Consider the following 6,694-nt stretch of genomic DNA (forward strand, 5'->3'; position numbering starts at 1 on the left):
ATTGCTCTCTCCCTCTCTGGACTGACTCCTGTTTGTCTTACAGGTGGCTTTCCTTCCTTCCGTCTCTGCTTCATCAGTAATCGCTGGAAACAATTTAATCCCCTGCAATACATCTGATCTCCAAACCTTTTGTGTGCTGTCCCATCTAGCATCCGCTAGCGTCTTTTCTACTTTTCTTATTCTTGTCTCAAATTTCTTTTGTTGTTGGTTTCTAGCTATTAGCTCCCAAATTGCTAATGCCTCAAACTGTGCTGGCCTTGGAGGTACTTTCATGTCGTATAGCGCAAATCTCAGATTTTCTAAAACCCTTAGGTTAAACGACCCATGGATAGGGAACACTACACTTCCATGTTTCTCTGTTAATTTACACCATTGTTTTAGCCAAAGACATGGCGCTACACCCTTTTCTTCAATGACGATGTAAGCTGGTGTACCCTCAGGCGGTGTTTCTTCTCCTACATTTGCTTTAATATAAACATCTCCCCTCATGGCACTCGTAAATGCTTTGAAAAATGTCATCTTTCCGTCTATTGTTTTTCTAAAATATGTAATCAATAAGCGACTTTAATTCCCGGAATACTCTTCGCTTGCCTTTCCCCTTCCAATTGTGCTTCACGGACTGCGTCCAATCCGTGCGCGACCCTTCTCACCAACCGACCTATCCCAGCGCGGCTCCTAGTGACGTCACACTCACACACTGCGGCTGACAAAGTCCCGCGGCTTGTCCTCTTTTCATTCGGCTTCACTCATAAACTAATTTCTGCACTATAATGCGAGCACTTAACCAAAAGAATAAAACAGATCTGTCGGTTCACTACAGGAAAGGTAATACAATCGCTTCAGAAACCTTAGGGATTTTTCACTAGCCTCAGCAGTTATTCCATCTTTCTCGGTTTCCCACTTTCGCAAGCAAAATTTGACTCTCAACTGATCAATGAACTATTCTAGTGCACTTTAGAATTCGTCAAATCTCAAAGTCGAAGTTTTCTTTCACTCTGCAACATTCATACCGACTTGTTGAGCACGCCCGATCAACCTATTAAACTGACCAGATCACAACATCAAACAAGTGTCACATACACTTTTCAACATACTCCGGAGTCTCTTGACCTCGCAGGGCCCGTCTCAACATTAACAACCACGTGGACAATTTGTTTCTGCTCAAAGCGCTACACACACGTGAAGTTCGACGACTTCCCTACTCTCAGACCTTTGGAGTAACACTCCTCTAATATCTCTTAACCCCCCCTTAAATCCTCACAAACTTCTCAATTAATCTGCGGCAATAAGCTGTGCAAGCGCGAAACCCTAACTTCACTCATACCGTCACTAGAAACGCTGAGACCATTCTCATACCTCCATGTTCCTCATTCGCAAGCTCCGAGATCCCGGGAAAGTCATTGGGGACTTAGGGCATCATCATCTCTGCAACTTGTTTTATCAAAGAAAATTCTAACCTGACTCTGTCTATTGTTCGGATGGGGTCCCAAAGGGCTAAACCATCAATCTCTGCTACCATCTACTGATAACGCGTCCAGCCCTTATAAATTACCTGTACCTGGACACGTTGGGGGTCGGTGAATCTTTTAACCGAGTCGGGCTCTCCTCATCCTCATTAGTCGAGTCACTCAGATCAATAATCAATAACTGTTGCAATTGGTAATCAATACTCAATTAATAGATCAATATAACACATCAGAAATCAGTAACAGTTGGTATTTCGGTGCACCATGACCTTTCAGTCATGAATAACCACACCAGTTTATTAAAAGTTAGTGAATTTATTTCCCTATATTAACAAAGCTAGCACGATATATATATGTCTCAAAACCAATTGATATATGTATATGAACATTACTAGCTGTCCATAACGGCGGAAGAAACGCAATCTACGCAAAATCTGGATGATGATACACTCTGTTATAGCAATGCAAATCACCAATGTGACTAACTGTATTTGACTAATTGCATACATTCGGTCAGCATAACAAGATTTCAATTCTTCATGATACATTGAATGAATACCTCGACTAACCTCTAATTAGCATTGGCATGTGGGACTTCATGTAAAACGAATTTAGTCAACACAAATTTGGAAAACTTCTAGCTAGGACCCTATCAAAATAGCAGTTGGTACCTAAAAGGAAAAACACAATGCATAATACATTTATCCTTTCATATTTACCAAATACAATCAGCATTCAAGAAAAGTCTTCGTCCTTCAGGTACCGGTTGATCAGCATGGGGCAAGTTTCAAAGGGGCAAAGTTAAGGGCAAGTTTCCTTGCAGCGGCAAGGAGAATAGGGCAAAGTTACTGCATAGGCAAGACGGGGCAAATCAAAGTTAAAGTCTCTAGGGTGAGAAGTCTTAAAGTCTCTTTCTCTCGGATAGAGAAAAGGGCATCAGGGTGTCGTCCAAAATGGAGTCTGGCATCAGGCTTCAAACTGGCATCGGGGAAAAATGGCTTACTTCTCTTTGTCCGGTGGGTTTAAGTAAGAAACATTCCAAATTTTGCAGGGTCCTCCATTGGAGGGTTCATAGGTTGGCTTCAAATTGTCCAAATTGTCCAATCAAAAATTGTCTTTTACTAGCACCCATTTATGCATACACTGTCCTTGGAGCCTTGGAACACAAATTGTAACATGGTTTGCCAATTATTTTACTATCTGTACCTTCATTGTCCGCACCTGCAGAGACTGACCTTGTATCAAAAGGGATGTAACCGGCCTAGCACGAAACCTTGGAGATAAGTGTACCAGCCAGTTTCTACTGGAAAAATACAACTTCAAGCAAGAATATATGTTTCATTAGTTCAAGAGAAAAAATCACGCAGTTAGAATTTGAAACCAAGCAACTAGGCCAAAGCCTGTACTAAATTTAAGCTAAGCAAAACATTTTTCAAACAAGAAATCATGGCATACATTTGTGATTATGACGGATTACTACAATTTTTTTTTAATACTTCGTGATTAATAATGCTCGTTTATAATGATGGCGAACTACCCCGAGGGCACAATTATCCCTCGTACATTATTTCTTTATTAAAATCACACTTCATTATATGTATGGATTACACAGTATACATGAATATATATCGGACCTTCTTTTTCTGCGTCATCAGAGCCTGGGGTGGGTGGGGGAAAGGATGGCCGTAGTCCATCTGGATCTTCTATTACACGCCACCGCCCCACCCCCAACCCCGTACCATCGCTGAGGGTCGGACTGGCGCATGAAAAGAGGTTCGGTCTCCAATACAGCTGGGTCACAGGGCAGTTATCCTGTTGTTTACGCACCAGGTAAATGCAGGGGCTCGAACAAGGGCCTACTCACGATTGAACAGAGAGAAATTCCACACGGGAATTCCGCTCCTCCCAACTCACAATTTGGGCCTAAAATGAGGAGGAAAAATTTATTTTCTGACAAAACAGACATTAAAACTGGAGCCTATTAGGGCAGATGGGACATGGTTCCACGTCAGAGGCACCTGAAAATTCCTGAAGAAAGTCTACATTCGTAGAGAAAGAGATGAGTGTAATTGTACAAGATCACACCGAGAATATGTTTACAGCCTCGCAAACAGACGTTAGTGCGAAATTGAACAGGGCATCTTTACACTTTCACAGAAAGTAATAAATGACCCTTGAGAGCAAGCTAAGAGCATGTTTACACCCCCCTCCCCCCCCTCACGAGCTCGCATGGAGCTATTGACACCACATGGGTGTCATAGGGGTGTTCTCAGATGCTGAAGACCGACAGTATTTTGGGGTCCGGGTTCGCCCACACCTGTTCCTCTCATGAGGTTGAAAGGACGGCTGGGGAAGGCTCACGTTTTAGCTCGGCACTGGCTTCCGGTATTCAGTGCATATCAGATGGTCCCGCGGCCTTCTGTCTTCATTACACGTGCTGAACTGGACGGCTGTTCCGATCGTGCAGCAGATACAGGGATGCCTGAAAACCTGAGCCTCGTCTGCCTGGGCGTCCTTCGGGCCGTGCGAGATACTTAACAGCCGCAGCATTCACTGATAGTCTTTCTTCCAGCTTGTATGTGACACTCCAGTTTGGAAGGTAATTACCAGATTAACGGGTGACATCAAGGTTTAGAGCAGAGGTTTCCAACCATTTGGCTTCTGTGGAACCCCACTTCGTCATTACTGGAACGCGGGGGACCCCCCACTGAGTCATGACTGGAAGCTGGGGACCCAGGCCTAAACATTGTCGATGATTTGAACTTTAAAACAATACATACAAAAATACGGAAACAAGCATTCCATCAAGCACTTGCACAAATGATAGCACATTTTATTTATTTGCAAACAAAATTACAAAAAAAGAAATTTTAATTTTAATAGGAAGGTTGGAGCTTTTCTAAATTCAATTGAAGCCACAAAGTGCCCATACTGTAATCTGTTTGAGGCACCTGCTCTGCTCTCACAAATCAACCTGAGGATTCTAATTTAATTTTTAGTCTCCAATTTTAATTTCCCTAACATTTACAGTAATTTAAAAAAAAAAATCAATTGTATCTTTAGCCACTTTATTTATGTACACTTTATTGTTTGTTAATATTAGTTAACTTTCCAAGCAGTCACTGACCCCCGAGGAGGCTTCGTGGACCCCAGGGATCTCTGGACCACAGGTTGGGAACCACTGGTTTAGAATAAGGGTGGTATTAGTTATGATTAGGTTTATAGTTAGGCCCTGACTATGTGTGGATCAAAGTTTTCCAACTTCCTACGAATTGTGTGAAACTTACAGCTCCTGGCAATTATCAAGTGGAATAAAGCTTATCCCTTTGTTAAATATCGCCAGATCAAACTTGTAATTTGCCATCAGATGTGTATTTTGGTGCGGCAAGGCCCAAATTTGCATGTTATTCCCCAAAAACTCAGAATAGGTGTACCTTCAGACCCACAAGCAGTCAATTGTTCCCTAGCGCTATAAACTGCACCTCTCTTCCAACCCACTCAAATCAGGGCCTATGAGTGAACATTAGGGTTTTTTTGGTACTAAGGGGGAGGCTTAGTCATACTGTAAAATAAAGGTCAGAGATTAGGGTTAGGGATTGGATTACATTTATGGTTTGAGTTAGATGTAATATTGGTGTGTATGTTTAAGATACATTTTCTTCATAAATCAGGGCCAGACAGATAGTGTAAAGCTAACTCCAGATGTTATCTACAGATATCTCAAGTATGACCAAGATTCTGGATGACAGATGTTGGGAAGCTCTAGGTCAAATTAAAAAATAGTTTCATTTCATAATCAACAAATGACACCCAAAGTGTCTGCGTGTAAAGCAGACATAATGAGTTAGTGACAAAAATCCAAATAGGGCAGAATCCATCCCATGCCCTTAAGACTCTAAGGAATAGGTTGCCCTGTGTCGGCAAATAAATGCCCATGTGGCAGTAGGTTGACTCCATGATGTACATATAAGGAAGGTCGCCTGCCACCTCCCCGAATGCTGTGTAGTCTACGAGAGCGGCAATTCAGACAAGTGGTCTGGTGCGTCACTGTGCATAACCATATATAAGATAGTTGACTTTGAATTTGACACTGCCTTTTTAAGCTAAGGATGAGGAAGGTGCCTAAGTAATGCACTCTTAGGGCTGGCTCATAAGCTTGGTGATGGCCTTGTGCAGTGCGCAATGACTGAAAGTGACTGGAAGGACAAGAGCAATTCAGAAGTAGCTCACATGCAGCAAGATGATTCCATGCAAGTGGCATGTTTGTAGCCAAGCTGTTTATTTCAACAATAAATGTCAAATTCTGGTTGGAGGTGTCCCCCAGTTTTCAGACCAAACTTAAAGGTGTCAGCGGTGCACCTGTGCCAGGGAGCCAATTGGACAGAATCACCATAGAATCTAACAAGCATAATAGATAGATCTCTGTTTCCGTGCCCTCATGGTAGAGTCAGTTGAGACCCGTCCATAATACAATATGATAGATCCATTATACGTTGCTGCTTTGATTTCTCAGCAGGGGCGTAGCTTGGTCAGTAGGATTGGGTTGGGGGTGGGGGTTACAGATTCCCAAACAAACACGCTGGCACATAATGTTAAAATACATTATAAGACAAGCACAGTGCATGTGAGAGGTGAGAGAATCTTAAGGGGAAGTGAAAGGGGAGAGGAATGCCGATTGGTAGGGGCACTAAGTGCGAGAAAACACATTATTGTGTGAAATAACCAACATTTTGGAAGCCTTACCAAACAGGGAGAGGGAGAGGGTGTGTGTGTGTTTTTGTTTGTGTGTCCAAAAATTCATGGTGAAATCCGACAGACACCTCACCATATGCGACTGAAAGCACCTGTACCCAACTATTTATCACAACATACATTTATTAGGGGGCTGTAACACCCCAAACGCTCCCCAAATATATGCCCCTGTTTTTCAGCCCTTTGGAGTCAGACGCTAAAGTCTTTCGGGGTTCACAGAACAGGTGGGGGCAATTGCAATCAACTGTGGGAGATGATGTCACATGACACTGATGTCCAGGGTCCCAAACTTGGGCAAGTGAAACCCTTTCTGCATTTGACTCTCTGGGTAGCAAGTACAAGCAGTGACAGGCTTCTCAGGGAGGTGGAGTGGGAGGCACACACTCATAACTGAACAACCAACCAACAGGCACAATAATTTCAATGTTCTAGTATTTGCCTTTTCAAGAAATAAAGTTGTTAAGTCACACAGTTGA

Source organism: Pleurodeles waltl, chromosome 6 (genome assembly GCF_031143425.1).
Source record: "Pleurodeles waltl isolate 20211129_DDA chromosome 6, aPleWal1.hap1.20221129, whole genome shotgun sequence".
NCBI lineage: Eukaryota > Metazoa > Chordata > Amphibia > Caudata > Salamandridae > Pleurodeles > Pleurodeles waltl.